At 37.2% G+C, this 24,630-nt stretch overlaps 1 protein-coding gene and 1 non-coding gene across 2 annotated transcripts in view; both read right to left on the bottom strand.

Moving 5' to 3' along the window:
• The window catches only part of RAB10 (RAB10, member RAS oncogene family), a 77,734-nt gene that overhangs the window by 28,138 nt on the left and 24,966 nt on the right, over positions 1–24,630 (bottom strand). The gene's annotated exons all lie outside the window — the stretch shown is intronic.
• On the bottom strand, positions 21,087–21,159 carry TRNAE-UUC (transfer RNA glutamic acid (anticodon UUC)). The gene has a single exon. It is a non-coding gene; the product is annotated as a tRNA-Glu (tRNA).

The raw sequence follows: 24,630 nt of genomic DNA, 5'->3' as shown, positions 1-24,630 counted from the left end.
ATAAAAGTTTAAAAAAAGGCATTTCTAAAGATGAAAGATCTCAAAATATTTAGCTCTTGTGCATCTTTTCTAAGACAGCTACTAGGAGAGACTGCTTTACCAAGAATAGGAAGAAAAAGAATTCAGCAAAGAGAGTGATATAGGGAATTCCCTGGTGGTCCAGTGGTTAGGACTTGGTGCTTTCACTGCCGTAGCCTGGGTTCAATCCCCGGTCGGGAAACTAAGATCCGCAAGCCATGCAGCACACCCTTCCACCCCCCAAAAAAGAGTGATGTAAAGGGCAGTTCAAACTGGCCTAGAGAAGCAACCAGGTCAGGAGAGAATGAGGAAAGAAAACAACAGGACAGAATAAAATGCTAAAATGCAGAGAAAGTGCCAAGAGGTATGCCTCCTAAGAGAAGGAGGGGATGAAATGGTATTAATGGAATTTAAATGAAAAGAAGAGTTCAGACGGTCTGGCAATTCTGTTGTAGAGTTTGGGATAAAGTATGAGTGCCTTGAAATCTAAGCATATGTAACAATAAAGGGACTGTAAACTCAGTAAAAACAGAAAACTGTCCAAGAAAGGAAATGCAATTATGGTACACTACTTGGTTTAGCAGTTAACAAAATGTGTTATAACTATTTGAGAAGATGAAGGGAGAGGAACCAAGAATGCCTCATGGTATTAAGAGTATTCCAATTCTCATCTTCCATAACAACAAGAGGAAATTTCTCAAATTAGTCTTTTTAAAAGTTAAAAACATATGACTAGGGAATATGGGGTTGAATATCAGAAGTAAAGGCCAAAAAATGTTTGGGAAAGGTAACACACAAGTGAGCATGGGGCAAGGATTTATTGTTGCTGCTGCTGTTGTCATAGGCCTTAAAGTACTAACTTCTAAAACTCTGTAGCTATTACATTAACAGAAACAAAAATTAGGTTAATAGAGGAGGAGGTATGTTTACAAATGTTCTCTCCACTACACAAACACTCCGACTTGATCACCGAACTTCTAGCATGGCCCCAAGCCACCCCTACAGTCTCATTCCTTCCAGCCTTTTTTCTATAGTCACTCTCAAAAACAACTTTTACAACTGTGCACTTTTCCCAAGTAAATACCTTAGTCACTCCAGCACGTACTTTCCACACCCTCAAACATAGGTTGGAAAAACCTATATTTAAGATAGAGTAGAAAAGGTGTTTTTTTTTTTTGATACGCAGGCCTCTCACTATGCGGCCTCTCCCGTTGCGGAGCACAGGCTCCGGACGCGCAGGCTCAACGGCCATGGCTCACGGGCCCAGCCGCTCCGCGGCATGTGGGATCTTCCCGGACCGGGGCACCAACCCGTGTCCCCTGCATCGGCAGGCGGACTCTCAACCACTGCGCCACCAGCGAAGCCCTAGAAAACTTTCTGATACAATTTAAAAATTAGGGCAAAATCAATAACTCAGCTGTCAAGAGAAGCTAGGAAAACCTATCACCCTTTAAGATTCTGCCAGGAAGAATCAGATTCTCCTGCAACACTAACATTTGTTAAATTACCACAGACTAGAGCAAAATCATAGGGTTTGATCCAACCAGCGATTCTTTTCCAGCTTTTGCTTATGTAAAAATATACTAGAGGAAATCCCCACTTTTTACAGATTCCTGGGACCCAGTTCAAACGAGTATTTCAATTTACCACAGTCTAATTCGTTTATCAATTTTCAGTTGCTCAGGAAAGTGAGAAACAATATCAGGCAAAACATTTGCCTTAATGATGTTGCACCATCCAGTGGCAAGAAAAGTAACTGCAACTTCTAGTCACTATAAATATCAGTTTTCCAAAGCTTGGCTTCTGATGACACATCAATAGTAATTAATGCAGGCAGAAACAACCTATATAATAAACTCCAGATAACCAAAGTTCAACAACTTATAGCTAAATGATCAATATCTGTGGTTTTTAACAGGTGAAAATCAAGTGTTTTTACCACACCAGGAGAGGAAATAGGAATCGCATACCTACAATCCTTTGAATGTAGCTTAGTCTGAAATTTAAAAGACCTAGTCCTAGCTCTGTCATTAACAGCACAAATTTTGAAAAGGCCATTTTCCATAATGGACATCTCCATATGGATGTGAAAATGGAGAATGCAAAAAAGTTCACTCTAAAGATCCTTTCATTTAATAGTAATAGCTTAGTAAATACTTTGAGAATTTACAATGTGCCAGGCACTGTTTTAAGCCCTTTGCATAGATAACTCATTAAGTCATCAGAACAATCCTAGTCCACACTATTATTTCCATTCTACAAATGAAGAGTGAAATAAAAACCAATAGCAGCAGCAAAAGAAAAATCAATTAACACTAATATTCACTGGATAATTAAATACTGTATTTCACATATACTATCTCATTTAATATTAACAAAAATCCTCTGAGAAAGTACTAATATGCCTATTTTATTTTACTTTGGCTGTGCCACACAGCTTGCAGGATCTTAGTCAGATCAAGGATCACACCCAGGCCCCGGCAATGAGAGTGCCAAGGCCTAACCACTGGATCGCCAGGGAATTCCCCTAATATGCCTATTTTATAGAAGACAAAATATACAGTAATTTACTTAAGGTCACAGAATTAATAGGCGGCAAAAACCAGGACTCAATTCCATGTCTGTTTGATTGCAGACCATACATGCTCTTAACCTATTTTCTACTGAGGTAAAATTCACATAACATAAAATTTACCATTTTAAAGTGAACAATTCAGTATATTCACAATATTGTACAACCAGCACCTCTATCCAGTTCCAAAACATTTTCATCATCTCAAAAGGAAACTCCATACCCATTAGTCAGTGGCTTTCCATTTCCCCTCCCACCACTCCCCTGGAAACCACCAGTCTGCCTCTGTCTCTATAGATTTACCTATTTTGGTTATTTCATATAAATGAAAGCATGTAACATGTGACCTTTTGTGTCTGGCTTCTTTCACTTAGCATAATGTTTTCAAGGTCCATCCACATTGTGGCATGTATCGGTCAGTACCTCATTCCATTTTATGACTGAATAATATTCTATCATATGTATATACACCATTATCTGCTTATCCACTCATCTGTTGACGGACATTTCGGCTGTTTTCGCCTTTTGGCCTTGGTAAAGTGTTGCTATGAATATGTATGTGTATGTGTTTATATGAGTACCTGTTTTTAATTCTTTGGGGTATATACAAGAAGTGGAATTGCTGGGTCATATGGTAATTTTGTTTAACTTTTTGAGGAACCACTGTTTTCCACAGCAGCTGCACCATTTACATTTCCACTAGCAATGTATGAGGGCTCAATTTTTCTACACATCCTAACCAATGCTTATTATTTTCCTTTTTGTAAGTCATTCTAGGGGGTGCATATGAAGTGGTGCCTCACTGTAGTTTTGATTTGCATTTCCCTAATGACTACTGATACTAAACATCAGTTCATGTGCTTGTTGGCCATTTGTATACCTTCTCTGGAGAAATGTCTTTCAAGTCCTTTTGCCCATTTTTTAATTGGGTTAATTTTTGTTGCTGAGTTGTAGGAGTTCTTTGTATATTCTGGATATTAAACCCTTATCAAAGAAAGACATACAGGCCGATGGAATAGAAGAGAGCCGAGAAATAAATTCTTGGCGGTATGCGGGCCTCTCACTGTTGTGGTCTCTCCCGTTGCGGAGCACAGGCTCCGGACATGCAGGCTCAGCAGCCATGGCCCACGGGCCCAGCCGCTTCGCGGCATGTGGGATCCTCCCGGACCGGGGCACGAACCTGTGTCCCCTGCATTGGCAGGCAGACTCTCAACCACTGCGCCACCAGGGAAGACCCCTTTGCCCATTTTTAAATCAAGTTATCTTTTTGTTGTTGAGTTGTAAGAGTTCTTTATATCTTCTGGAAAACAGAGTCATATCAGAAATATGGTTTGCAAATATTTCCTCCATTCTATAGGCTGTCTTCACTTTCTTAATTACCTTTGATGCATCAAAGTTTTTAATTTTGATGAAGTCCTATTAAATGATCTATTTTTTTCTTTTGCTGCATGCCATTAACTACTGATTTTAATTTTTGAAATGTATGAGACAGGATAAGTTCCTGGGAACTGAGAAATTACTGACAAAACTAAAGCTAACTTCAACTCTTCCAACTACATCCTAAGATGTAATAAAGGGATAACACAAGCATTTCTAGTGCAACGTAATATATATGTCCATATGTGTATTATCTGCAAGTTATTTCACATTATAGTAATGTGTGTTACAGAAGAATGAACCACACTTACTATATACTTGACACTAAATGAAGCAGACAAAATCCTCTGTTGAGGGGATTTACATTCCAGGGAGAGGAGACAAAAAAAAACAACATACGTGAGGAGAGTGTTTCAGGCAGAGGAAACAATAAATGCGCAGGGTCTGAGGTAGAAATATGCTTGGCATGTTCAGGAAAGATAAGTAGGGGTTTGGGTACAGTGATAACGAGTCTTCTGATCCATGAACATGGTAGAGCTCTCTGTTTATTTGGGTCTTCTTTAAGTTCTCTCAACAGTATTTTGTAGTTTTCAGTGCCTAGGTCTTGCACATATTTTGTTAAATTTATCCCTACTTCATTTTGTGGATAATACCGTAAATGGTAATTTTAAGTTTTATTTTCCAATTTTTTTTTGCTAAATATAGAATACAATTTATTTTTGTATTGACCTTGTATCCTGCAACCTTGCTACATTCCCTTATTAATTACAGTTGCTCTTTTTTTTTCGGGGGGTGGGGGGATGATGGTGGCTTAGAATTTCAACGTATATAATCAGGTAGTCTGTATAAAGGCACTTCCATATCATCTTCCTTTTCAACCTCTATGACTTGCTTCTTTCCCTTGCCTTATTGTACTAGCTAGGACCTCTAATACATTGTTGTTTTGTACTTGATCCTCAAAAGAGAAAGCTTAGACTGCAAGTTTCACCATTAAAGTATCGTGTTAACTGTACATCATTTAGTTGGTTGAGGAAATGTCCTATTCCTAGTTTGGTTGAGGTATCATGATGCAAAATGAGGTTGCATTTTGTCAAAGGGTTTTCTACACGTATTAAAGATGTTCATGATTTTTCTTCTTTATTCCAGTAAGGTGGATAATTAAAATTGATTTTGAATGTGAAGTCAACATTGGATTCCTGAAATAAATCTCACTTGGTTGTGACATATTATTCGTTTTATAAGTTCCTGGAATTGATTTGCAAGTTAGATAAGAGTTCTTATATACATGTTCATGAAAGACATGTCAATGATCATTAGGAACAGGTCTTATCTTTATATGGTTTTAGTATCCAAGATAAAGCTGGTCCCATAAATGCTTTGGAAGTGTGCCCTCCTCCTATATTTATTGAAGTAGTTTAAGATTGGTATTTTCTCCCTTAAACATTAGATAAAATGCATCAGTTGAGGCTTCTTTCAGAGAATTTTAAACTAAGATTCAGTTTCTTTTTATTTTTTTACTATTTTAATATTTTTTAAATTTTTTGGCCGCATTGCACAGTATGTGGGATCTTAGTTCCTGGGCCAGAGATCAAACCCGTGTCCCCTGCAGTGAAAGCGCTGAGTCTTAACCACTGGACTGCCAGGTACGTCCCTCAATTTCTTTAATATATGTCTACTTAATTACTAAAGAGGAATGTTTAAATATCCAGCTATGTAATTGTACACTGTCTATTTCTCCTTCCAATTCTCTCAGGTTTTGCTTCAGGTATTTTGAAACTGTTATTAGGTATATAAATATGATAAATTAACAACTTTATTGTTCTGAAAAGTCTGTATTACTGTAAAGTCTGTATTTATCCCTCACTCTGAAATCTATTTTGTCAAATATTAATAGTCATTTGAGCTTTTTTATGATTAACAGCTTATTAGATATACCTAATTTTTTTTAAGTGGTTGCACTAGCATTTATAATATACATTTTTAACTTAGGACAGTCTACCTTCAAACAGTATTATACCACTTCTGGTATAATATGACACTTATAGCACTTATAGCAGTATACTTCCATTTTCTCCTATTACTGGGCAATTCAATAAAATCTTTTTTCTTCTACATGTTACACTTCTACATTTTCTAAATACGTAGAATCCTATAAAACATAAAAATCTTATATGAATCCTATAAATCTTATGAATCCTATAAAACATAAAAATCTTTGCTTTAAATAGTCAATTGTCTTTGAAATAAACTAAAATGAGAAAAAAGTGTCTTATATTCCCCCACATATTTACCATTTCTTAATCTCTTCATTCCTTCGTGCAGATCTGAGTTTCCATCTGGAATGATTTTCTTCAGCCTGAAAAACTTCCTTTAACATTTGTAACAGTGCAAGACTGCCGGCAAGAAATTCTCTCAGCTTTTGTATGGAAAATGTCTTTATTTTGACTTAATTTTTGAAAGAGATTTTTGTTAGGATTAAATTCTAACTTGATAGTTTTTTTCCTTTCAGAACTTTCAATATGTAATTTCACTGTCTTCTGGCTTGCATTGTTTCTTTCTCCGACTCCCCAATGTGGGGAGAACTGTAGATTTAAGAAATTTTTTATTTTGAAATTATTTTACAAAAAAGTTGCAAAAATAGCTCAGAGTTCACATATACCTTTCATCTAAGCTTCTCCTAATGTTAACACTTACATAATAACCATAGTACATTTATCAGAAACAAGAAAGTAACACTGGTACAATGCAAACTACAGACCTAATCCACCAGTTTTTTGTTTGTTTGTTTTTTGTTCTTTTACTAATGTCACTGTATTCCAGAATCCAATCCAGATTCCCACTTTGTATTTAGCTGTCATACGTCCCTAGTCTCCTCCAATCTGTGACAGTTACTCAGTCTTTTCTTGTCTTTCATGACCTTGACACTTTCAAAGAATACTGGTCAGGTATTTTGTAGAATTCTCCCTCAATTGGGGTTTGTCTGCTGTCTTCTCATAATTAGAGTAAGGTTTTGCATTTTTTGATAAGAATACCACAAAACACCACAGATGTAATGTTTTGCCTTTCTTGGTTCATTATATTAAGTATATATTGTGGATGTCTTCTTTCTATGATATTAACCTTAATAACTCAGTTAAGGTGGTATCTACAAAGCTTCTCTCCACTGTAAATTTGCTGTTTTCCCCTTTGTAATCAATAATTTCTAGGAGAAAATACTTTGAGACTATGCAAATGTTTCTCATCGTACCTTCACCCAGTGATTTTACCTTCCATCACTGGACTGCCTGTGACAACTATTACTGCAGTATTTCCCTAACGGTGATTTGGTTTCAGTCATGGTTTTACACTTATTAACTGGAATTCTTCATTTATGATATGTCCCTTCAACCTACCAACCTACCTGTTTGTTTTATACATACCAATATGGACTAATGGCTATTTTATTCTATTGGTAGTAATGCAATATTACAATTATTTCATTACAGCTTTGGACATTAGAAGCTCTTTCAGGTTGGTTCTTACATACTTTTTTTTAAAAATTTATTTATTTTGGCTGTGTTGGGTCTTCATTGTTGCACACGGGCTTTCTCTAGTTGCAGCGAGTGGGGGCTACTCTTCACTGTGGTGCACGGGCTTCTCATTGCAGTGGCTTCTGTTGTTGCCGAGCACGGCTCTAGGCACGTGGAGTTCAGTAGCTGTGGCCCGCGGGCTCAACAGTTCTGGCTCGAGGGCTCTAGAGCGCAGGCTCAGTAGTTGTGGCGCACGGGCTTAGCTGCTCCGCTGCATGTGGGATCTTCCCAGACCAGGGCTCGAACCTGTGTCCCCTGCATTGGCAGGTGGATTCTTAACCACTGAACCACCAGGGAAGCCCAGTTCTTACATACTTTTGACATATCCCATCCTTTTCTGAGCACGTCTTCATTTTCTGGCACCAAAGATGCTCCCATATATCCCAGTTCTGGAAGCAGTCAGTTCTTTTTAAGAGTCCTGGTTCCTTTTGTTGAAAAACTGAATGTAGAGTCCAAGATCTGGGCACTAGGCATGCTCACTGCTTCTTCTAGGCATTCCCAGAGGACACAGTGAGAAAATATATTTATGTACACTAATCCATGCATATACACACACCTGTATTTCCACAACCACCTGCATGTATAATATATAAAACCATGAGTTCATACTGATAATTCTGATTCCAATTCAACATCACAGAGTTCCTTCTAGTCTTCTTCCTTTCCTTAACCTCTTTAACAATAGAAACCTGGCTCTCATTATCTAAAATATATTTACTTATATGTTCATTTCTAGTATATACATAGTTTCCAACTTGCTAACCCATACCTTTGTGAGAAATCAGATTCACCAAAATGCATGTTTACAGTCCTTTTTATCTTTAGTCTTACAATAGCTAATCAAATACTGTTTTCTAAAGGTATTTTGATTATTCTTTTCTTCTTCCTCAGTGTGGTTATTTGCTCATTTGTTGGCTTATATTGTTTCATAAAAAGTCAACAGCTGTTCTTATCTTTGTCCCTCTGTATATGTAATGTGGTCTTTTTTCCCTCTGGCTTCTCTAAGATTTTTCCTTGTAACTGGTTTTTAGCCACTGGATTAGCGTGAGTCTCAGTGTGATTTTCTCTATGTTCATCCTACCTAGGTTCATAAAGTCTATGGGATTATAGTTCTCGTCATTACTTGGAAAATTTTCAGCCATTATCTCTTCAAATACTTCTTCTGCAACCACAGGACCCCCACCTGCTGTCCTAGAGTCCAAATGCACATGCATGAGACTGCTTGATAATGTCCCACACATCACTGAGGCTCTCTCCCTTTTTTCCCCAGACTTTTCCCCCTGTGTTTCATTTTGCACAGTTTCTATTACCTTACACTGATCTTTTCTTCTGCAGTGTCTTTTCTTCTTTTAATCTGCTGTTAAGCCCATCAGCTGAATTTTTCATTTCAGATATTGTGTTTTTCAGTTCTAGGAGTTCTAATAGGTCTTTTTTACATCTTACATTTCTCTCACGTTCATGCTTCCTTTAAATGCTTCAGTGTGTTTCTCAGATGTTGAGTTTTGTTCAGGTGGGCTGCTAAATTAGTTGAGAATCAGCTTAATCCTTTTGAGGTCTATTTTTCAGCACAGTTTTAAGGTGGGACTTGAGTAGCCTCTTTTCTAAAGTTACTTTGGCCCTACTCCTAAGGAGTACCGTATCTGGGGACTCTCCCAAATGGTTCTGATATTCCACAAGGTCTCTCCATTCTGGCTGGTCGAAACTAGAAATGTCTCACAACCCAACGTTAAGTCCCAATACTTCTACCAAGTCTCTGGTAGTTGTTCTTCCTCTAATAGTTGTTCTTTGCCCAGCCTATGGAGCTCCACCCAGCTTAGTATCCAGCCAAAGAGTCAAAGGAACTCCTCTGCAGATTTCTGGATTTCACTGTCTGTGTAACCCCATCTTCTATGGTAATCACCCCTGCAAATTCCAGCCTCTCAAGTCTATTCTCTGACTTGTACCTCCTTGGCCCAACAAGACTGCCTCACCCTGCTTAGATTCTAATTAACTTAGATCTAACTGGAATCTAGTTTCAGAAAGAAAGCCTGTGAGATTTGCAGGGCTAAATTTTATTTTCCTTCTCTCAGGGAACGCAGTCCTGCCCTGCCTGTTGTATGTGTTTTGTCCAAGTTCCTCCTTATTTATGGCCAGAGGGCTAATCTGGTACCAATAAATTACTCTGTAATGTCCAGAAGTAAAAGTTCTCAACAGCTTTATTGTCTTTTAAAGGTTTAAGCAATCCTTAATCTTTTCTGGGATATGTTCCAAATCATTTGAGAACCTAATGAAAATCATGGATCCTTTGCACATGCCCTCACACCAATGTGCATACATACAAAATTTGTAAGTAGAATTTCAGGGAGTTCATAGCCTCTGCCCCAGTCACTCTACCTTCTATTGTCCCAGAGGGTTGTAACTTATAGTACTGGTACACTACACTATCATTCTTTCCAGGTTTTAGGGCCAATTTTTATTTACTGAAAACTTGCTAAGTCTGAAATTAAAGTATTTGAGCCAAGGAAGTTTTTTTTTAAATCAAATGAGACGCCTTTTTTTTTTTAAGTTTATTACAAAGTTCAGAAACAATCCAGCTATTATTCTTTCTCCACCTGTGACAGATAATATTTCTCACGTATCTTCATGATGATATACTGGCAGTCTCACACTACAGAGTGAAGAAACAAAGCCAAAGTAATCTGGATTTTGTACCCGATTTCGTAATTAGCTTTTTTTCATTATATAATTATTAAAAAGCGAATTATTTTCTTTTACTATCCCAAATCTAGCCACCAGCAAGAGCAACACTGATACTGAATTATAAATAGATATATTTCATATACATATTTATTCACCATTCTTCTCTAACTGCTGTTAAAAGCTGGCATTCTTCTAGGATACAAGTCCTCAGAGTACAAGCCAGCACTATCAGGCCAGATGTATGTGAATAAATCACCTCAGAAGTCACCCTAGTCCTATGTGCTCACAATAAACACCTGTTGATTTAAGTAATGGAAGAAAGTTGAGAGGGTAGAGACAGAAGGGTGAATTGGAAAGGACAGTATTTTGGGGTACTTAATATCTAATTAACAAAAATCAATTGACCAGAATGTTGAGGGTTTATTTCTGAACTCTCCACTCTAGTCCATTGATCTGTATGTCTGTCTTTACACTAGTACCACACTGTCTTGATTACTGTAGCTTTGCTTTAAGTTTTGAAATCAGGTAGTGTGTCTTCCAACTTTGTTCTTCCTTTCAAGGTAATTTTGGCTACTCTGGGTCCTTTCTATTTCCACATGACTGTTAGGGGCCACCTGTCAACTTCTGCAAACAAGCTAGCTAGGATTTTGATAGGAATTGTACTGAATGTGTACATCAATTTGGGTAGTACTGCCATCTTAATATTGTCTTCCAGTCCATGAGCAGTGGGGTAATCTTTCCATTTACTTAGATCTTCTTTAAGCTCTTTCAACAGTGTTTTCAGTGTGCACGTCTTGCAGTTCTTTTGTCAAATTTATTCCTAAATACTGGTTTCTTTTGATGCCACTGTAAATGGAATTATTGTCTTAAATTCATTTTTGGATGTTTCATTGCCAGTGTATATAAATACATTTCATTTCTGCATATTGCTCTTATATCTCATTCATAGACTTTTAAAAACCAAAGTAGCTAAAGTATCTGTACATTATATTACCTTAAAATTACATTACAAATGCTAACAAAAGTCATTCTAACAAAAAATAATTTCATCCAAGTAAACCAAAGCTGACATCACACGGTAATACATAATAAAGCCCAAGAACTGCTGTATCTACTGTAAGTCAGGATGAAGAAAGTCTTATTTGTTATGTACTAATTTTAGAGACACTCCTCTAATTCATAAAGTCATTAGGATTCTCACAAGTAATATAGTTGGAAAAGACAGCTGGGAAATCTGACAAATTCCACATCAGTTAATAGACAGTAATATAAAAGCAAGAGAAGCAATACCACAAAAACAGAAAATTAACATGTTTATGCACAAAAGATGTGATGCCTTTCCTCAACCTGCCAGAATAAGTTTTCCTATTTGAAAATTTAAAGTTTCCTTTAATACCTATATTTGTAATACCCATGTGGCATTTTAAATATTTACTTAGAATTTGCATTTTACCACCTACCAAATTTGGTAAAAATGAAAAAAATATAACCAATTCACACATACATCTCACACAATTTCTGAAAACTCAAACGCTCTGAAAAAGTAAAACACAACCCACTTACTATGTCTTAATTATTTTGAATTCAAAATTAGTGTAGTAGAAAGTAATAAGCTTTGCTGTTTCACAGAAGTCATAAGATTTGTTTCACTGGAGTCATACATTTCCAGAGGTAGTTTTAAATTTAGCACGTGTAGTTAACTCCTTGAGTCCCTAATAAACTTCCTCCATTCCTTTATTCCTGAGCTTCTTTTATAATGCTCCTTTGACACTTTTCTAAAAAGGAAAGAGAAACTTTTTTCATGTCAAAGAACTGAGCAAGTAGATCCTGTGATAAAACACCATTAGCTGCTTTTGTTGCTACTTCCAGTACTCAAAATTTTGGAGGCACCTTCCAGAAGGTAGTGTTCTCTAGAACACGGTGGTATCTTCATATGTTCTTATTTGGTACCACAGCATCAAGAGTAACTCTGCCTCAAATAACTATCATGATCCCTTCAAAACTACTCCAATCATACTGATGATCTGTTAGGTTATACACTACACATCAATAAGCAAATATAAGGTTAGGGCTGACAGTACATTAACTTTAGGAATTAAGAAAGGCAGTACGGACCACAGTGATTAAGAGGATACAGACAAACATGCTCTCTGACTCTGCCAGGTACTAGCTGTGTTGCACTGGGTGAAACTTTAACCTCTCTAGACCTGTTTCCCTCATCCACAACAGGAATTAAAATTTCTATCACCAATATGCTGTGAGGATTACATGAGGATTACATGAGGATTAATGTGTAAAAAGTCTAGGATGGCACATAAAAAGCCCTCAATGAAGCTATTACATTGGTTCTGAACATTACTCTAGCTACCCAATTTCAGCCTTCTCCCAGTCTTAACACTTTGCCATTAGTGAGTCAAACTGTCTATCTTCTTTTTGGCCTACCCTTACCTTATTCTCCTGATACCTCCTTGATCCAGACCAAACTGTATTCCAAGCAGCATCTCAAGTCAGCAACATTGTTCTCAATTTTTCCAGAACTTGCTCACTCATCTTCTAAGCCTTTGTTGCTTTCTATCTTCCTTCCCCTTTTATGGATATTTGCAACTTTTCAAGTATTAAAAGGTTTTCTAAATCATTAAAATGAGTTCATATACTATCTTTAAAGGCCACCAAATCTTCAGAATCTAGGACTTGTTGATCAACTGTTTCAAACTTATTAATGCATAATGCTTATTACTCTCTAAGTAATATGACTTGTTATTTAGCCACGAAATTTTTACATCAGAATAATACTTTGCAATGGCATTTATTTATTCTGTATTAGATAAAACATAGCCACTTTAAATTCCTGCTAATTCACTTGACTTCCCCAAATCTTTAAGTCCTCCTCCCCTTTAGATTTCAGATGAGGTTTTATTTAATGTTTTTCGTTTTTAGTCTTTTTTTTTTTTTTAATGGATTTATTTTTGGCCGCATTGGGTCTTTGTTGTTGCGCGCGGGCTTTCTCTAGTTGCGGCAAGCAGGGGCTACTCTTCCTTGCGGTGCTCAGGCTTCTTATTGCGGTAGCTTCTCTTGTTGCAATAGCTTCTCTTGTTGCAGCAGCTTCTCTTGTTGCGGAGCACGGGCTCTAGGCACACAGGCTCAGTAGTTGTGGCGCACGGGCTTAGCTGCTCCGCAGCATGTGGGATCTTCCCAGGGCAGGGCTCGAACCCATGTCCCCTGCATTGGCAGGTGGATTCTTAACCACTGAGTCATGAGGGAAGTCCTCCTTTTTTTAGTCTTAAGAAACAAAAACAAAAAACCCTTTCAAGCAACCCTCTTCTCTAGCTTATTTGTCAGAGAGACAAAAACATCTGCTTAAACAAGTTAAATCTGTGCTGATCCACTCAGGACACTGCCAGCCAAAGCACAAAACCATTTCAATTCCAACAGAGAACCGGGAGGAGGTGGATGGGAAGGATCTTCAAATGGCATCAGGCAATAGATGACTTAATGGAGGGGATGAGGACTGTTTTCCCTACTGGAAAATGAAGGATAGTTCTACTTTTGGCACTTAAGAATTTAGGAGACATGGCTTGTTAAGAATGTTTGATGTGGGGAAAGGGGATGTACTAATAAAATTTAAGCATAATGTTCTCTAATTCCTTAGCAATATTCCACTTTCAATTATCTCATCTTGGCATCTTTTTTCTTCTACTGTCTAGGAAGCCTGTACTCTCACGCTGCCGCATGTTATCTGCTTCAAAATTTAGAACCAGGCATGCCTCTTCAAGACCTCCAAATTAATCTCAGTTTCCACTCACAACAAATATGGGAGAAAAACCTCTGCCTTTGGCCCCAACTTCTTATTCCTCCCAGAGGTCCCTGGCTTTTGTTATTACTTTTGTTTTATCTAACATTTATATACTGCTTACTATGTGCCAGACACAAGCACTTTACACCCATTGACTCATTTAATCCTCATAGTAGTTCTTAGGGTTTTGTGGATGAGAAAAACTAAGGCACAAGGAGGATAAGTAATTTACCCAAGGCTAATTTACACATGGCTACTAAGACTGGCTTTTTAACTCTGTCAGTTTGACTCCAAAGTCCACGCTCTTAACTATGAATGCCACCGCTTCCGTTTTTTACCTTGAAAAATAAAATCTGTAACTTACAGAATGCCTGTGCAAGAAATCAGACCAATGGTTCTCCCTCCTTTACAGGACCAATCTTATGCTGTTTCCAGAGATGACAGATGACAAAGAAAAGGTGGAAAGATTTAAGAGTCCTCAAGATCCAATCAATGTAACACTACCATTGCTATCACAGCCTTTCACTTTACTGCTCCCTTTTGAAGGCCCAAAGTAGTATATAAGTTATTTTGCATATCAGTTAAGTCACTTTCCTCCAAATCTCTTAAAGAAATGTTGCTTTATTCTCTCACAGAGACACTACTGCTGGTACACTGCTATTTCTCTATATGTAGGACTGCACAAACCATCTCTCAGACCATGCTAATACAGGAACCACAAAGACAATCCATATAAACCCCTTAGTACAGTTCCCAGCACATCAGTTAGCCTAAGTGTTAGATCATATCACTTTTATTACAGACAGGAAACGAAGGCCAAGATATGAAGTCATTTGCCTATTAAAAAAATTTATTGTTACCAAAGCTAGTTTTCTGTCTCCAGTACAAAGTTCTGTCTACTACTATGCTACCAAAAGATTACTACAGAGCAGAACAAAGAAAGTAGTCCAGTTTATAGCCTCTGGAATTAGTTTAAAAATCCAAGGGTTCATTCAGTCACTCAACTCTTAATCTCTCCATTCCATAACTTCCATCAACTGCTCTTTCTTCTGCTACTCTTTGTGCTACAGAATGATGACGATAGGCACAAATCTAAGAAGTTCAAGCCCATTTCTAACTCATATTGGTTTATATCAACCTCCCATTAATTGGTTACCTTGGTTCTCTTTCAATGCAAACACAGAATAAGGAATTGTTTTTCTATTTGAGGGTTCCTAGACTGCTAAAAACATTCTACTAATACACCGTTAAAATTAACTATTTCTAAATCAAACAGAAATTAACAATTGTAATAACAATATAGAAAGAATTAATTCCAAACTTCCTGAAAGGAGTACCCTCATTTGCTCTTTACATTTCCTGAAACGTGTGATTCCAATGCATGCCTACAGAAGTCTTCCTTATCTACTGATAGATTCCAAGTCACAAGGCTGTAAAAAGAAGCTGAAGTTATAACACCATGAAAATACTAATAAATACACAACTTACTAGCATCTATCCCTGAGTCATCACATAGACATCATTGGTATGTCTCTTACCAGATGTTCTAATAATACAGTGTAAACTTAATTATAAAGAGAGACTGGAAATCCAGTAAAAGATGCACTGAAAAATGATAGGGAAGAAATAAGTCACTGACAAACGAAGGAGTGGATAGTTAACATATAAACAGAAATAGATAAGGATGGCAGCACAAGTGGGCCTAAAATTAAAATTATATGAACAGGGACTTCCCTGGTGGCACAGTGGTAATGAATCCACCTGCCAATGCAGGGGACACGGGTTCAAGCCCTGGTCCAGGAAGATCCCACATGCCGTGGAGCAACTAAGCCGGTGCGCCACAACTACTGAGCCCATGTGCCACAACTACTGAGCCCATGTGCCACAACTACTGAAGCCCGTGTGCCTAGAGCCTGTGTTCTGCAACAAGAGAGGCCACCGTGATGAGAAGCCCGCGCACCACAATGAAGAGTAGCCCCCGCTCACTGCAACTAGAGAAAGCCCACGGGCAGCAACAAAGACCCATAGCAGGCAAAAATAAATAAATTAAATAAATAAATTTATATTAAAAAAATTGTATGAGCAAAGGATTAAGAGAGTCCTTTGAAGAAATGAATAAGACTCTTAAACTTTTTTTTTTGAATGTGTTATGTATGTTTATTTTTTAAACAAATTGTAATAATAACAGTATGTTATTGTGTTACCTTTTTGGGCGAATTGAGGTAATATCACTTCAAAATAAAACAGTTTGAGAAACTGCCATGGATTTAATGTATTTTTCATAGTTAGAATAGCTTCTTTGTTGGATCCCTCTGCCCTATTTTAATCTCCTGTTATTCCATATTGTTTAAACGTGTTTTTAATGGCTTTTTATGTTCATACTATAAAAGTCCAAAGATTCAAGGATTTTATTAATATAATTTTGTCAGAAAAAGTATGCCAACACTTCCAACGTTAGATTCTTTTTCTCAGTGCTGAATAGTAACAAGGAATCAAAATTATAATCTAAATTTTGTCAAATACAAGACAAACTAGGTGTCATAAGTTTTAATTTTATTTCTCAACAACTTCCCAACATTTTTGTCTGTTTTCCATTACTTGTTAGGAAATTTCTTTTACTGTTTTGAATGGATTCCCTTTAAGTGACTTTCCTCAGTACCATTATTTCATACATTATCCTACCATCTGACTTTTCATTTTGTGTCAGTCTATCCTACTAGATTATAAACTGAGTTAGGACGGACCATACATAGAAGCAATGAAAGAGGCAGACCACCAAGACAAACTTTTTGTGCTGAGGAACCCTTTATACTTCTAAAATTACTAAAGAGCCCAACAAGCTTTTGTTTATGTGGATTACATCAATTTATACTTACCACATTAGATATTAAAACTAAGAAACATTTAAAAATATTTATTAATATATTTTAAAATAACAACAAACCCATAAATAACATATTTATGAAAAATAACTATATTCCCCAAAACAAAAATAAACTGTGAGAAGAGTGGCATGATTTTATAGTTTTGTAACTTTAATGTCCAGCTTAACAGACCACAATTTTCACAACTACTTCGGCATTCAGTCTGTTGCAATATGCTCTTCTGATTGAAATGCATGAAGAATATGAAGTATACGGAGAAAGTCTAGCTGCATATGCAGATATGTAGCTGGAAAAAGGAAGAATATTTTAAGAGCCTTCTCAGATCACCCTAGATATTCTTCTTTGACACTACCTTAAAGATTAGTTGCAATGTGGAACCTAAAACCATGTCAATGAATTTTTCATATTCTATTACATTAAATCCATCAGTTACTTTACACTTTGAGTGGATCTTTTTATCCATGCATGATTTTATAACATATAAAACATTAATTTTTTGGAAAACATCAGTTCACTAAGTTTAAGAACATAAGTTCCAAATGTTGACATATCTCATTACACAATATGAAAAAAATCATATTCATTAATATCACCACGGACTTCATCAGGAGAATCTCTAAGAACTGGAAAGCTGTCAAGCTCATGGAGGCAGGCCCAAGTTTTCCAAAATTCTAATTTTCATTTAAAAGCATGAATTTATCATTGGCAACAAATACTATCATTTCATTCATTTGAGAATGTATCTGCCAAATACTCGTTTGAATAACCATACGATGCCAGTCTTCTTTCAAGTATAAATCGAGTTCCTGAAAAAGGTCGCCAATTTAAACAATTTCACAAGTGCTTTTCCTTGAGACAACCATCACTGTCACAGAATGAGGCAGAAGTATTTTACATTTGCTTCCCATTTTGTCACAGAAAAAAGATGTGTGCTCATGCGTCAAGATTTAATAAAACTGAAAATTCTTTCCGCTTCATCAAGGACATTTTTAAGTGAAATTAAGCTTTGTTTTCTCCTGTTTGAGTCCATGGTGATGAAGAATACAATAACTAACTAGGCCAGCTTGGTGCCATTGTCTTAGTTCACACTAAGACCAGCAATTTTACATACCATTGTTTCTGTACCATGATGAAAATGGCAAATAACATCTTAGAATTAATATGAAAATACTTTTGACTATCTGTCAAAAAGATCCCCAGGTGGGGTCAGTGGAGATCCAAATTTTGAGAACCATGGAGGTACACTAACATCTGTTGATAATTCACATGCCATACGATGTTAGACGCTTTATGTATTTCGCTGGTTCCTTTTTTTAAAAAAACAGATAAGGAGGACCTCCCTGGTGCACAGTGATTAAGAATCCGCCTGCCAACGCAGGGGACATGAGCTCGAGCCTTGGTCTGGGAAGATCCCACATGCTGCGGAGCAACTAAGCCCGTGCGCCACAACTACTGAGCCTGTGCTCTAGAGCCCGTGAGCCACAACTACTGAAGCCCATGTGCCACAACTACTGAAGCCCGCAAGCCTAGAGCCCATGCTCCGCAACAAGAGAAGCCACTGCAATGAGAAGCCTGTGCACTGCAACAAAGAGTAGCCCCTGCTCGCTGCAACTAAAGCAAGCCCGCGTGCAGCAATGAAGACCCAACGCAGCCAAAAATAAATAAATAAAATAAATAAATTTATATATATAAAAAGTTAATTCCAAAAAGGAAAAAATAAATCCTTGAGGTTCAAAAAGATGTACAGTCACTCTATTCAGTGACTGTGAAAACTTAATGTTTTTTAAAATGGTAAAACACACACACAAACAGATAAAACCAGATTTAATACTGTTTTGCTCAAATCACAACTTCATGATTTGATCTAGTCTTCCCCACCATATCTTATTGAGCTCTCTAGCCTATCCTTCTGAAGCAAGCTCGAATTTCTGAACTTCCCAGAAGAGCCAAAAACAACTCCTCTACACTCTGTGAAAGCCAGGAAGTCAAACACAGAAAAAGAGAAACTAAAAGCCAAGAAGACCAACTTCCGTGATAAAGCCAAGGATGCGTAGCTTCAAGTTCAAGGGCCCAAGCATTAAAAATCAAGGAGCTCTCATTGAATACTTGTAGCTTACACGCCCACTATGGCTCAATATAACAGGCAATGAAAAGTAAAGAGAATCTAAGACTAACATGCAACGAAGTACAATGCTCCACACCAAGACTGTTACCAACAAAGCTATCTGAGCACTCAAAGTTTTTTGCTATCCAATACATTCGTATCTTCAAGATATACCTCAGAAAGTTTAAATTATGGAAAAACATAAATCTGTAAATGCTGGAACACTGCAACCCAACAGTTCCAGGGACAGTTAGGATTATGTTTTTTATTTACAGAGGCAAAGATGCAGTTTTACTGATGCTATTTGGTAGGTTCTTGCTACTGGTGACAGGACCACTAGCTTCAACCACGGTCCTGCTGCAGAAAATTTAAACCACTTCTATTAAAGCCAATTTTGGGGGCAAAAAAATTCCAAAGCATCTCAATGCTGTTTAGAGGGGAAAAGAGGCTGCATTAGACACTAAGAATGTATTAGCAGCTCAAATATTTTAAAAAATATATGAGATTATAGACATAATAGGCATAAGGCAAATCAGAAATTCTTAAATTTAAAATACAAGGAGCTGCCTCATCCTGTCCCCTAGCTATAGCGTACTGTATTCTCTCCTCAACAACGAATCTGCATGAATTGATATGCTAACTGCTCTGCAAAAAACCCTTTTATTAAAAAACAGTAAATAAAACATACACACAACGACTCTTTCTTTCCCCTGACTTCTACAGATGAGGTATGAAATATCATTAAGTTTAACTGGCCTTTATTAAGCCTTGCCCACATAGTCAGTCTGAGAAAATGACTCAGCAAGACTCAGCCCATATGAGTTAAGCGATTAACACAATTAGGTTAAACACACATTTCTCTAACATGCTCAATTTACAGATAAAGAAAGAGGCTCAGAGGTCAAATTACTTGCTCAAGCTCACAAAGCAAATTAACCATGATTAGAATTCTGTCCCCCAGCTCAATATTCTGTCACATATACTTGGGCACTAAAAGATTATTTCCAAAAATTAAAGGCTCATTGTCAGCCACCAATAGGCACATTCACATATACTCTCTCACGATCCTTAAAGATTAAGAGTTTAAACACACCTTTGTTAAGTCTTTCACTAGAAAATTCCAACTCCAATACATTTTGCACATTGTCTGGGCCACTCATCCTTTTAAAGCTGAATCTAACCACATCACATACCTGCTTAGACCTTCACTGGAATTCAAATCGTTAGCATGGACTACCAGGCTCCGGATGATCTGGCCAACGCCTACCTCTTCAACATCTACTGCTCTGCTCACCTTACCTGACTCATACCTGCAACACAGACCTTTTCGTTCTTTGAACTAGATAAGCTTCTTTACTCACCAAGGACCTTTTCCTGACTATTTCCTCTGTCTGGAATGTTCTTCCTTCTCTCCTCACTCTTTTCTCCTACCTAACTTCTAATAATATCTCAGATAACAGCATAAATTCCAATTCCTCAGGACCGAATTCCATGAGCTGTCTCCCCATTCCCTGAAACAGATTAAGAACCTGTTTATTCTGATTTCACAATATATTTTGTATTCATAGTAATTATCTAATTAAGAGATTACTCTGGTTTGGTGTTTTTGTTTGATGAATATGCATCACATCACCCCCACCAAATTGCTGCAAGTATGGTGATCATTAAGTCTGTTTGACCAAAACAGTCTTCATTTGTCATGTTTCCCAATGTCCTGTCCAAATTTACTATGTCTCAGATTTCATATTTTTAACAAAGCTGCGTTAAAATATGTGGAGAGGGTTTGGCAGACCTTGAATTGGTACTAACTTCTGCCAAGGTCTTACCAAGTAGTTATGTGAGACAAATGTCCAGTGTAAACAGTTAACACTTTTAAACACATGGTTGCATCTAAAAAGATAACCAGTGATAACCTGTTGCTCCTTCCCAACCCTTTACAAATGCAAAATAACTGACATTTCCCTTTCCAGCATAGCAAGCTGACAAAGTGTAATAAAAGGCAGCCGGTTCCCTGTTCTGTTTTTGTTTTTGTTTTGTTTTGTTTTGGGGGGGAGGGGGGTGGCGCACCGCTCTGCTTGCAGGATCTTAGTTCCCAGACCAGGGATTGAACCCAGGGCCATGGAAGTGAAAATGCCAAGTCCTAACCACTGGACCACCTAGGAAGTCCTCAATTCCCTCTGGTTTTAACAGATGCTGGGAAGAGAATGTTTGAAGCTGCTGCCTCAACAAGATGCAAGAAGTTATCAGGTCACCAGTCAGTGGGATAAATGGGAAACATGGAAAATTATATGTGTATGTAAAATGTTCTTTTATAAAGTATACAGAGAGTAAAAATGTTTTTGCTAAGATAATTTTATATTATACAATGTATATATACAATCAATCTATATATTTTGCAGTAAGCCCTCTAGGCAGCAATTTACTCAGAAAAAGTTTATGTTTAAAGTGATAATACTGACAAGAAGAAACAAATCTGACGCAGCATCAGCATTTAATTCAGAAGGTAGTAGTTACTGTAACACTGTCTCTGAAGATGACAATAACACATGGAGCTACAAAAGATGCCATTACAAACATTCTGTGAAGCATGACTTAATTTAGGTCAAATGACCGTTCCTCTAAATTAATTTTTCATTTTTTCAATTCCAAGTTTCTTGTCACTCAAAACAATTTTTAATGAATCAATAATTATTAATCTGTTGGCTTCATTAGCAGAATAACTTGACAAAGAGATAGTCATGTTTCAAACAGAAAAACCCATCCCATTAATGGCATGTTTTACTTAGTCCAATTTATGGAATGAAAATTAAGCTTTTGGCACTGAAAACAGAATAATGTAATTTGAAAACTACATGTTAAGAAGTTAGTTATATATGAACACTATGGCAAAATGCTTATTTGTACTTTTTTAAATTTTGAAAATACTGTATTTTCAAAGTCAGTCCCAGGGTCATTACAAGTGCTTTCTAAAAACACCAAATAAGCCTTTACGTGAGCAACAGGAATAGAAATCACTTTAAGGCACGTGGTTAAAAACTGGAGACTTTATTCTAAAGAAGTTTTGTTTCACAAGTGGACTCATCATGAAAACACTAAGAGAATTAGAACTTGAGCAACTACTGGTTTTGCCATACTCCCATTTACTAGGCACACCTCTCCCCTATAAAGTGTTGTGGGTAAATAAATAATAATAAGAGTAAAGCTTCTGTAGGTTCAGTCTGTTAAAGATGAAACATCTGATATTACTGTGAATGCTACTGTGAATTGAGTTAAAAATATATGCAACACTGAAGACAATTTTTTTTCTCTTAGTAATAATGAGGATACAAATTCCAGTGGAGTACAGATGTCATGGTAAGACAGTATTTCTACTAAGCTTAAAAAAAAAAAACCTATACAACAAAAAATATACTTGGAATGATTGTGGAACACATTATTCATAACTACAGGGACTTCCCTGGTGGTGCAGTGGTTAAGAATCCACCTGCCAATGCAGGGGACACGGGTTTGAGCCCTGCTCCGGGAAGATCCCACATGCCACAGAGCAACTAAGCCCATGCGCCACAACTACTGAGCCTGTGCTCTAGAGCTGGCGAGCCACAACTACTGAGCCCGTGTGCTACAACTACTGAAGCCCTCATGCCTAGAGCCTGTGCTCCACAACAACAGAAGCCACCGCAATGAGAAGCACGCGCACCGCAACAAATAGCCCCTGCTCAAAGCAACTAGAGAAAGCCTGTGCGCAGCAACAAAGACCCAACACAGCCAAAAATAAATAAATAAATCTTTAAGAAAATTAAAATAAATAAATAACTGCATACAAAAAGGTTACAATATTCTACCAACTGAAAGACAAGCTTTAGATGTTAAACCTTAGAAATACACACAGTGACTCAACTATAAAACCTGCGATCAAGCTGTTAATAATACATATGAATGAATGGGCAGCATGTGATTTGTCACATGTCCTCAATCGTATTTTAGAAGTGTTTGAGCCTTTAAAGAACTACTTCACGAATCTAAGTATCCTACAATGGTACTGAACTGTTTTTTAATAAATGAGTCTTCTAAATTTTGGTTGCATTTTTAAAAATCAGCTGGAAGTATTTAATCAAAGTATTTAATGAAGTGAAATGCCAAAAACATCTTAAGGCTCTTTTTTTTTTTTTTTTTTTTTTTTTTTTTTTGGGTCGGGGGGTTTTCTGGTTATTTCCAACCTAACTGTAAAAGAAATATACCTTCTATCTTGGGAAAAATTAAAGAATGGCTAAGGGGTAGGATAATGATTTAATAATTCAGTGCTATCTCTATCACGGATAAAGGGATTGTTTTTTTTTGTTTTTTTTTGTTTTTTTTTTTGCGGTACGCGGGCTTCTCACTGCCGTGGCCTCTACCGTCACGGAGCACAGGCTCCGGACGCGCAGCCTCAGCGGCCATGGCTCACGGGCCCAGCCGCTCCGCGGCATGTGGGATCTTCCCAGACCGGGGCACGAACCCGTGTTCCCTGCATCGGTAGGCGGACTCTCCACCACTGTGCCACCAGGGAAGCCCCATCTTAAGGCTTTGAAGCCTTTGGCAAATTGAAGTTCTTGAAAATAAGAGGCTGCAAACAGGGAAGTGCCAAATGAAATTTCCAATTATGTATTTGCAATATATAAACCCTAAAATACAACTCAGAGAACTGTAGAAAACTCTATTTAAAAAACACAACCATACTGGAAAAAACACATTCTTCACAGAAATACAAGGGACATGGCATTAGAGACACAGTCAATAGTTAATAAAGGTATATGACTATGACACAAAGACTATTCTGCCTTATCTTTTTAACAATCAAATATTTGATACTAAAAAAAATGTTTTACTTTCATGAATACAGACATTCATTTTTAAGAATTAAAAATTCTTATTTTTAAAAATAGTTTTGGAATAAATAAAATCAGTGTCAAATACTTCAATAAATTATGTAATTATTTTCTGCACCCCTTTCACTCTCAAGACTTCGGTCTGGATGATAAATTACATGGTCACTCCAGCCACTAGGCATACTCAATTTTGTTCACTCTCCACCAACCTAGCACAGTGCCCGTAGTGAGTACTGAATATGTTTGCCAACTTACTGAAGAGCTCATCCCTTTGATCTTTCCAATAGAGTTTATATGGATTAGTAGAGACCTCACATAAATGAATTCACAAATAAGGGGAGGAAATCCCCATCCCCGTCCTACCATTAACTACTTCAGTTAAAGATATCAGTTACTAGTTACCTAAGTTGGGTCCCTTGATCTCACCAATCTTGTCCCCAACACGAATCACACCAAATCTTTAATATCTTAATTCTCACCTTCCCAGCTCGGATCCTCATCATCTCTCTCTCTCTTGGATTCTACCTAGCATTTTGCAAATCTGTCTCTCTGCCTCCATTAATTCCCGTGTTAATATTTTGGTATATATCTCTTTGTGTTCTTTTTAACACACACATCAAAGTATATATACCGTCATCACTCGGTATCAGTGGACACTCAAGTCCCTTATGGTTGGCCCTCTGTAACTCGGATACAGAGGGCCAACTACAGCACACTTTTTTTTTTTTTTTTCGTTATGCGGGCCTCAAAACGTTGTGGCCTCTCCCC

The sequence above is a fragment of the Lipotes vexillifer genome, unplaced genomic scaffold (assembly GCF_000442215.2).
Source record: "Lipotes vexillifer unplaced genomic scaffold, Lipotes_vexillifer_v1.1 scaffold717, whole genome shotgun sequence".
Lineage (NCBI taxonomy): Eukaryota > Metazoa > Chordata > Mammalia > Artiodactyla > Lipotidae > Lipotes > Lipotes vexillifer.
Note: the sequence above shows the minus strand (reverse complement) of the source record. Positions and strands in the feature narration are given on the sequence as shown.